Below are 9,677 nucleotides of genomic sequence, written 5' to 3'. Positions count from 1 at the left end.
GGCTTTGAAAGTGCCTGTTTTTCATTATTGAATTTATTATAATTGTAAAATTTCACTTAACCATCGGATTTCAAACCGAACTTGCTAAAATGCTGTTTTCTTTGTGCCTGGTATCTTTGGAGAAGGTATAGTTCTTTTATAGAAATAATATATATCGTATATATGTCAACGCGAACAAAGAAAAAATATCAAATATTGTCTCCTTCCATCAGATCCCCCCCCCCCCGCCCACCATGTTTTATGCTTAATATCGGTCACATATATGCAAAAGACAATAAACGCTCTTGAGAATGCAAAACGGGTGGATTTGTGTTTCTCAGCAGTGTGACAATTAATATTCAGGTGTCTGCCCACTTCATGGTTTTGCCGCCACTCCCTAAACTCATCTGAATGTCACCAAGGCCTTTCCTGGCTTTGACCAAGTCTACAGAAGCCAAGCTATAGAAATCAGTCTAAAAAGAACACATAATAATTAATAATGTTCACAGTGTATGATGTAATGGTGGCTGAAATAGAAAAGCTTGCTTTTACTCTCCCTTTATTTAATGTCAAAGGGACCACAGGACTAAAAACATACCACAAAGTTCTCAATGAGTACGAGAGTTACAAAATCTTAAGATTGAATGCCTTTTTAATATCCATCCATTTTGTGTACTGATTATCCTCACGAGGGTCACAACCAAGCTGGAGCCCATCCCAGTTTACTGTGGGCGAGAGGCAGGATACACCATGAACTGTTCGCCAGCCATTCGCAGGGCACATATAAACAAACAAACATTCACTCACTATTAGCAATTTAGAGTTTTCAATGAACCTTCCAATGCTTGTTTTTGGGAAATGGGAGGAAACCAAAGCATCTGGGGAACACTCGTGCGGGCACAGGAAAAACATGCATCTCCACACAGGCGAGTCTGGATTTGAACCTGGGTCCTCAGTACTGTGAGGCAGATGTGTTAATCATTGGTCCATAATGCCACCATATTTAAATATTTTAACAGAACATTGCAACTGGAAATCACACCATGAAAAGGAGTTGCAAGTTTAGTGACTAAATCAATTATCAATTGTTGCATTGGAAGTTTCTTTTTTGAATTATGAAATTGAGAGCGAAAAAGAGTGTAAATCTTTAGGTAATGACATTTAAGTGTGTGCCTGAATTATTCAAACATTTGAAATGTAAACAGAAAATTCATTAATTCTCTTTGGCCAACCTATTTTTGACATAATGAGACTACTGGGTTTAAGAAAATGAGCGAATGTAGGGCCTTCCCTGGTGGGAAAAATGATTTGGCCAGAAAAAAAACAAAACTGTCAAGCATTTTTGCTCGAATCCCTGAGGTTTAATGGGCTAAATTAAATCAGGGAGGGGGGAAGCTTTTAACATTGCATACTTCTCCTCGTGACTGAACATGAACTACAGGTAAAAGGCTTTAGCACACAGTGTGATGGGTATAAAGGTTAAATGTTCTACAGTGTAGAGGTCAAATTAAGTGGTGGGAGGCAGTACTTGACTCTTATAATTCATGTTAGGATTAAAAAACAAACAACAACAAAAAGTATGTACGTCCCGGTGACATAAACATATGCCAGGGATCTTTGTTGTTTTTTTCCTCATTTGCTCCATTTTGGGAAGCCACCACCACCCTAAAACTTGAATCTGCTCAAAACGATTCAAATGTCATCAGTTTTGTGTCCTGGGAGGAACATATATATATTTTTTAATAATGTTGAAAAAGTTCCATTAAAGGTTTAAGGTTCCCAGGATCTGTGTAGAGCGGGAAGCTGGAGGTGGGTGTGGGCGTGACACAGGCTTAATTTGTTTTAGGAGCAAACTGGTGCCAAGCTTGTGACTTAAGGGATCATATCAGTGTCAGTCATAAGCAAAAAGGCTCCTTTGCAGTTAGACAGGAGAGGATAGTGGCAACATGACAGATCTATTTCTGGGTGCTTGAGTAGGAGGCTTGCGAGCTGTGTTGAACACATTTTCATAAGTTATACAGAACATCATCCATCCATCCATTAGCTAAGCCATGTGTCTTCTTTAGGGATACGTGTCCCAGATGACTACATGAGAGTTATGGCGTACCCTGGACTGCCCGTTTAACAAAAGGCAAAAAAAAAAACCATTCACATTTAACTGTACCCATGGACAATTTAGTCTTAGATGAACCCAGTGATTCTCAACCACTGTGCTGGGCCACAGTAGTTGCTCTTGAGATCACAGTGTGCCAACGAGAATCATTATTAGTATTTGTTTATCACAATTAATATATCTTTGTTTATCTAACTTTCCCACTGATGTACCGTGACAGTAAAAACATTCAATTTCTCTTCCTCTAGGTGGCGAAAGGGGCATAATGAATTTTTTGTACCCACTTTTTGTGACATTTTTTGTTTGATGGTGTGCCACAAGATTTTTCTCATGAAAACACGTGCCTTGGCTCAGCAACTGTGGGGAAATTTGAAATTTACCTACTAGCCATGCGTGTTTTTGGGAATGTTGGAAGAAGCTGCTTCACACGGGAAGGCACAGAAAGCAAGCTCAGGAAATTGAGATTCTAACCCCAAACCTCAGAACTGGGAGGCAGACATGCAAAGCACTAGTTAAAATTACAGATTGTTGTGATACTTGGGGGAAAAAAAAGTTCTCACTTTCAAAAAGGTTTACTGTTGAATGCAACCTCAGGTTTTTTTTTTCATTGTGTGGCCTCCTTTCTTTGCAGATCTCAGCCGTGTGAAGATTGAGAACATTCTCGAGCAAAAGATCTAAGAAGGTGGGAGGAACTTCACATCCAAACAACAGCTCTGGAAGGCTATCGTGCCATCCTACAAAAAAAAAAATCAAGCAGAAACGTTACCAAACCTCACAAGTTCAAGTTATGTAAGACTTGTGAAGCTTCAAAGTCAAATAAGGGTTCCTACATTCAAATGTAACTTGACCTATAAATATGTTTTTGAATGAAATAAGCTTTGATTTCAACCACAATATAATATTTTTTTAGGGACCTTTGTCTCCTTTTTTTGCTAAATGACCAAACAGCCGAGGGTTCGTGCTCTCCTCCGTTAGTCTTATGTAGGGTACATTCTACATAGGATTCACTGCTTTTATTATACATTTTCTGTACCGTTCCCGATTTTTCCAATTTTATTTTTGTACAAGAACAGACTAACCGCCTCCACGCGCACACACAGACACAGAGGGCAAGCCAAGTCAATGAAGAATTTTTGCCAAGCCAGCGTTACAATTTGCTGACACAAAGAAGAAATGATAATAAATCTAGTCTAATTTTTAACTCTGCTTGGCCTGACTCAAGGACGATGTTTTACTCACAATTTGGCAGAGCGTGTACGATTTTCTACACCCAAAAAAGGGGATGAGGACAAAATCCAACTAAAAGAGTGCTGAGCCCTAAAATATCAAAATTTCCTGGTAATGACAGAACCCTGTGGTCCCGACAGCGCTTGTGATGGATTACAGTTTTCTCATCTCACAGAAATCAATATTCCAAACAAATGTTGTTCTTGGCAACAGGTACATCCCCTTAATTACCCTCGCACAATGTAAGCTTGTCTTCAAACATGTAAAAATAGAAGCTTTGTAAGGGATTACCGATGCTCCATTTGCGGGCGACAGAAAAGACCATCACGACAAATTGCTCAGATTCGTCGTGCTGATTTTTTTTTTTGATTCACTGCACCATCAGGTTGGGCTGTGATCATTCACGCAGCTTGCCCAAACTGATGCCAACTAATGTTGAACTTGGATTTAGCCCAATTCGAAACTATACGGAGCAGGGTGAGGCAGGCTGATTTTGGGTTATATTGTAGGGGACTGAAGTGGAAGAACCAAGGGGAACGGTGTCATAATGGAGGTGCCACATGGGGATGTGCTTTGTGATCATTTGGTGAATGAGCCCAAAAATTCGCTCTCTGAAATATTTCACCACTGTGGCAAAAGGGATGGTGACATGAGGTGGAGTTTGGGGATGAGGTCGCACGAGAAAGCTTTTATTTTGCCTCACTCTGCGGCAAATAGTGGGAATTGGCGAGTTCCCAAGGGCGCCAGGATAATAGCTGGAACATTTTAGCATAATTATTCATCCATCCATCACAAATCTTTATTTGTAAACACCATAAGTGGAAACATTATCATAACTGTAAACACATTAGGCTAATGTAAGGATTTAGTATCTGGTTCTTCCATGAGAAGAGAAAATTAGATTCCCATGGAATTGAGCAACTCTGATAATGACTATTTTAAGATTTTACCCTATGAATGGTTCAATGACTTAAAGAATTGGACAGATTGTAATAAAAAAAAAAAAACAGCAAATATTTGCCCAATTGCACAGACTTGTAAATAGTGATTACCGCATCTGTATAATGTTTATGATGGAGCTAATAGTTTCGCCTTTCTCCCCGGGAGTCCACAGACACATGCAGCTCAGTGCCGGGTCCTAATGAGATGATGAATGAGAGCGTGCGGAGTGATGGAGGCTCCAGATCCACTGGTGACCGCTAATTCAAGGGGAAATTCATCAAAGCGGGTCTGTCCTCACATGCACCGACATAAAACAATGCCGGAGTCCGGTGAAGATGAATGGTGGTAATTATCGGCTCTACCTGGCCATAACAATACGAATAGTTCTCTCCTGTTTCCTAGGCCTCCCGCTTCAAATGCACAAAATGCTGACTTGAAAAAAAAAAAAAAAATACATCTGCTGAATCATCCCCTATTTTTTTTATTATTTCAAAACAATTATTTTTGTCATGTGATTAAAAATGCCAGAGCAGTAGCCTAATGCTTTGTTCGGTTGAGTGTTGTAAATTTTTTTTTTTCAGGTAACGTTCATGCCATGCTCCTAATTCTGATTGGCTTTTGGGCAAAACCACCACACATAACATTTGAACCCCTTGCACATGCAGAATCATAACATGGAATACAATTACTGTAATGCAAAACAAAAAATGTGTGTGTGATATATATATATATATATAAATATATATATTCACAATGTATGATTTTTTTCAACAATTTATTTGTGTGATACAGCTGCAAATGAGTATTTGAACACCTGAGAAAACCAATGTTAATATTTGGTACAGTAGCCTTTGTTTACAATTTCTCCGTAGCTCTTTCCAGCCGTGTGGAGTTGTACAATTTTGTCTCTGGTGTCTGTGGACAGCTCTTTGGTCTTGGCCATGTTACAAGTTTGAGTCTTACTGATTGTATGGGGTGGAAAGGTGTCTTTATGCAGCTAACGATCTCACACAGTTGCATCTGATTCTGGATAATACATAGAGTGGAGGTGGACTTTTAAAGGTGGACTAACAGGTCTTTGAGGGTCAGAATTCTAGCTGATAGACAGGTGTTCAAATAATTATTTGCAGCTGTATCACACAAATAAGTCGTTAAAAAAAATCATACATTGTCATTTCTGGATTTTTCTTATCAGATTATCTCTCTCACAGTGGACATGCACCTACGATGAAAATTTCAGACCCCTCCATGATTTATAAGTGGGAGAACTTGCAATATACCAGGGTGTTCAAATACTTATTTTCTTCACTGTACATATGTATACTCCGGTTTCCTCCCACATCCGAAAAACATGCAACATTAAATTGGACACTTTAAATTACCCCGAGGTGTGATTGTGAGTGCTGCCGTTCATCTCAATGTGCCCTGCGATTGGCTGGCAACCAGTTCAGGGTGTACCCCGCCTCCTGCCCGTTGACAGCTGGGAAAGGCTCCAGCACTCCCCGCGACCCTCATGAGGATAAGCAGCAAAAGACAATGGATGACAATTATTCAGGGAAATAAAATATTGCATTAAACATTTTTCTTTTTTTGAAAAAAAAATATGTAACTCATTTTTTAAACATGCAATTGGCTGGCAACTAGTCCAGGGTGTACCCTGCCTCGTGCTCAGTGACAGATGGGATGGACTCCAGCACTCCCGTGACCCTTGTGAGGATAAGCGGTGAAGCAAATAGATGGATGGATAAATATAGAATTTTTCCTTGTCATCTGCAAATATATACAGTTTAGTTTCCTTTGGCTTCTTCATGTTGGGATTTCCTCACATCAAATATGATGTCCAGACTTTCATGACCACCAGGTGCTGAGTCACAGCATGTTTACATCACACAGATAAAGAGATCACACAACACTCTGTTTGGAGACTCAGTGTTGGGGGTGGGGGTGGGTCGCTTCTGTACAACGGGGGAAATTAAGAGGCAGGGGGTGCATGTGGCACCAGCCTGGCGCAGACATCCTTCCGTTGCTCCCTTCGCCGTGCGACCGCCATCTGTCATCTGCGTGAACATCTGCACACCCAAGGTGCCCTTGTCACCCAGTGTTAGAGCAGCATGTTTGCTTTTCTATTAAGGAAACCTGGAGCGATTTACCAAAACAAAACCAATTAGACGGATGGTGTTCTGATGAATGAGTCGGATTGCGGAGCCATATTAGATAGCGGCGTCCTCCGGCAACATTGTAATCATGTCAACCAATAACCAGATAATCATTTCCACTCAATTGGTCATCACTCGACTTTGATAGCTTTTTTCAGCAATGGCTAATCTTTGTATGAAACAAAGAGTTTAGATGATATTCGCCAAATAATGGCACGGCATACTTTTCTTTCACTGTATTTTATATATATTTTTACAATTACTTTTCTTGGGCCCTTTAGGCAGTCAGTTCAAGCTGAGATGTGCTCGCCTTTTTTTCTGGGTCACTGTTTTGTATAAATATCACAGACGTGGAGTGAGGGATGACTTTGTTCTGCATATATTCGCCATCAAGGGTAGTGTCGAGTTTCAGACCAAACACTCAGTCCTCCAACTTCTGTTCGGTTGAAAGCAGTCACTGTCCAACAAGAATTCATAGGTCACGCCAGATGTTGGTGCTGTTTGTCTCATCCTTGTGTGAGCACAGTTGTGACAATATCTTCCTTTGCTGGATTCTGTGTGAAAAGCAAATGTGGTTATTTTCCATTATCTCTCTATAAAATAAGGGTGTTGCTTGGCTTGGAAAAATAAAAAATGACCAAAAAGCTCAGCGTGCGCCCTGCCTCTTTTTTCTTCTATCCGTGGGAGGGCTCAAACCCCATCATCAGCAAATACTGAAAACCACCAACGCACCAGTTTTCAGTTTTAGGGCTCTGACCTGTCTAATCTACCCAAGCTACCACAAGATGGTGCTAAAGTACTATTTTTATATTAGACAGTTTTTTGGGTTGACCAAAAATCAGTCAGTAGGCAAGTTTTTGAGTGACTAATGAAGGATAGGTACTAAAAAGTATCGGTATGGTAGGAAACAGTGTATCAGCTATGCAATGCGCTACCATGGGCTACTGCTCAGACATTAACTTTATGAAGCACGGAACACCGTGTGAAAACTCTTGTCCGAGGTGACTTGCGCAACAGAAATTCATGTGTGTGGATTGTCATAAATCACTCAGTGTAACACTTTACCAGCACTGCCTATAAAAACAACAACATGGATAAAAGTGTCCATTTTGTTTTCCATTTTTTTGTTGAGTCTAGGAACCTAAAAGATTTTTTTTGCCAGTCTAATGAATGTGTGACCCTCTTTGCTGGTGTTTTTTTTTTTTTTAACTTTTTTTGGACCAATGATTGACATTTTATTTTTACTTTTTTTAAATCAGGGAATCCAAAATGGTTTATATCATCTGAAGAGACAAATTCCACTCTCGGTCATAACTTCAATTCTATGGCCTTGTGTGAGGGTTTCATGAAGGTTTATAGGACCACATGGAACTGGTGTGAATTCTTTCTTGAGAGATGTCAGGTTATGAAGGTATTTTATGCGTTGTGTCCCAACTATACAAGATGCAATTCAGTCCTTTTCTTGATTTTTCAACAACATAACCTGAAATTCAAGCCCTTTTCTTGATGTTTCTTGCGTTAGAAATTGAGTTTCAGGTTGGTTTTACATCCCTGAATCTGAATTCCATATTTTCTCCTATTTTCACCCCCTTGCAGGTGCATTCGTTTCATGTCCCAGTGCTCTCGTCATACATTCAGAGTTGGTAGCAAGTAGAAGTCTATGTATCATTTGCCATCATCGTTCCCTAGAGAATGTTGCTGTCTATTGCGTGTTGTGCTGAGCTGGATTACCGCAACAAAATCACAACAATATGTTCATTGTCCGTCGTGCTAGGACATAATCTGAAGGATTATACGATGACGAAACTAACTGCTGCCTTTCTGTGTTGTCTTTTTATTTCTCTGCAGTCCTTTGCGACATTTTGATCTTCCACACTGGTGAGTTTTACTTTGTTTGTTCTTTTTGTTACCAGCGTGAAGCTGGATCCTGCTTTGCCACAGCTGCCTCTCCAATGAAGTGGACACACACTCCGACACAAAACAAAAACGCATTCGCACATATGACGCTCACGACCATCTGCTGTGCTGAATGAGTGAGGATGCGAGTTGTGTATTTGAAACAACAGCTGAGAGACACACTGTGCGCTGACCACAAACTACTGCTGCCTGGCACAGCCATCTGACACACTGATGGATGTGCACACACGCACACCAAAAGATTGTAGGACAAAACTGAAGAAAAGATTTAAGCGCTGCATCGCCATGAAAGAAAAATGATAGAGACACAAATTTAGAGTGTTTGGAAATGGGTTATAGGTATCAGGCAGCCATAGACAGCGTGTATACAAAAGAAAAGAAGGCAAACAAACACCCTGGGAGCATTCAGCCCGGCCCAAGAAGTGTCTGGCAGAGTCAAGCCTTCATTGAAAAGAGCACCTGCAAGCTATAAGAGTCTGAAACTCAAGTCTCCACAACTCTTTGCAACCTTTCCTGCCTCTGGTTGTCAGGATAATAACGAGTTTCAGGCCCTAGACAGGACCCCCATCGCTAGCTATTTGTCGCTGACTTGTTTACTTTTCCTTCCGCTCTGTTCAAATACATCTTTGTCCTTAATTGGCTCAGTAGAAGCAGCACCAGGTTGAAGGCCCGCGTTTCTAAGGAGAGCAGCGCGGCTCCGGCGCCGCCGCCACCTTCTCAAAATGGGGCCAGGCCGCTTTCTTCTGGGGAGCATTCAGAGAGACCAGCCAACAGTATGTTTTCACTTTTATGTACAGTATTTTCATAACTCATCGAATTCGCTATTAAATGCCTGTGTTTTTGACTGCTGCTTTTCCACGATTAGAAATGCATTTCTGTTGTAGTCTTTGTTTTGGTAGTAGTCAGTTTACGGTTTGGGACTGACAAATCATATTATTGCGGACCAAACGTATCTGCTATTCTTAAACTCTGCTTGGTCTGTATTCTGTAGTAAAATATATTGAAAGTTTACAGAATGGTTAAGCATTTAGTACCTTGTATAAATGCTTTGCAGTCACTTGGCCCTAAAGGACACAATGCAGTACTATATACACTACTGCTACCATGACTACAAAATAATGAACTATAAATACTATAATACAGTTCATTAAATGCAGTTATAAAAGGTGTCACGCAATTATTTGCAGTAGCAGATTGAAAGGATTTCCTTGCTCAAATTTAAAAATGTCCTTATTTCCCAGACAAATATCGTAATCCATAACAGTATTTCTCAAGGATAAATTATTTTCCATTGTGCATATATGCATACGCATATTTTTTTATCACCACATTGAAAATTCTCG

General features: G+C 40.2%; 1 long non-coding RNA gene across 1 annotated transcript; it reads left to right on the top strand.

Annotated features, from left to right (window-relative positions):
• Positions 1-2: 2 nt before the first annotated feature.
• Positions 3-4,904, top strand: LOC133514337 (uncharacterized). The gene is made up of 3 exons (XR_009798773.1): positions 3-125; positions 2,724-2,774; positions 4,434-4,904. It is a non-coding gene; the product is annotated as an uncharacterized LOC133514337 (long non-coding RNA).
• The last annotated feature ends 4,773 nt before the right edge of the window (positions 4,905-9,677 follow it).

This window comes from Syngnathoides biaculeatus, chromosome 16 (assembly GCF_019802595.1).
Source record: "Syngnathoides biaculeatus isolate LvHL_M chromosome 16, ASM1980259v1, whole genome shotgun sequence".
Taxonomy (NCBI): domain Eukaryota; kingdom Metazoa; phylum Chordata; class Actinopteri; order Syngnathiformes; family Syngnathidae; genus Syngnathoides; species Syngnathoides biaculeatus.
This window is presented reverse-complemented; position numbering and strand designations above follow the sequence as displayed.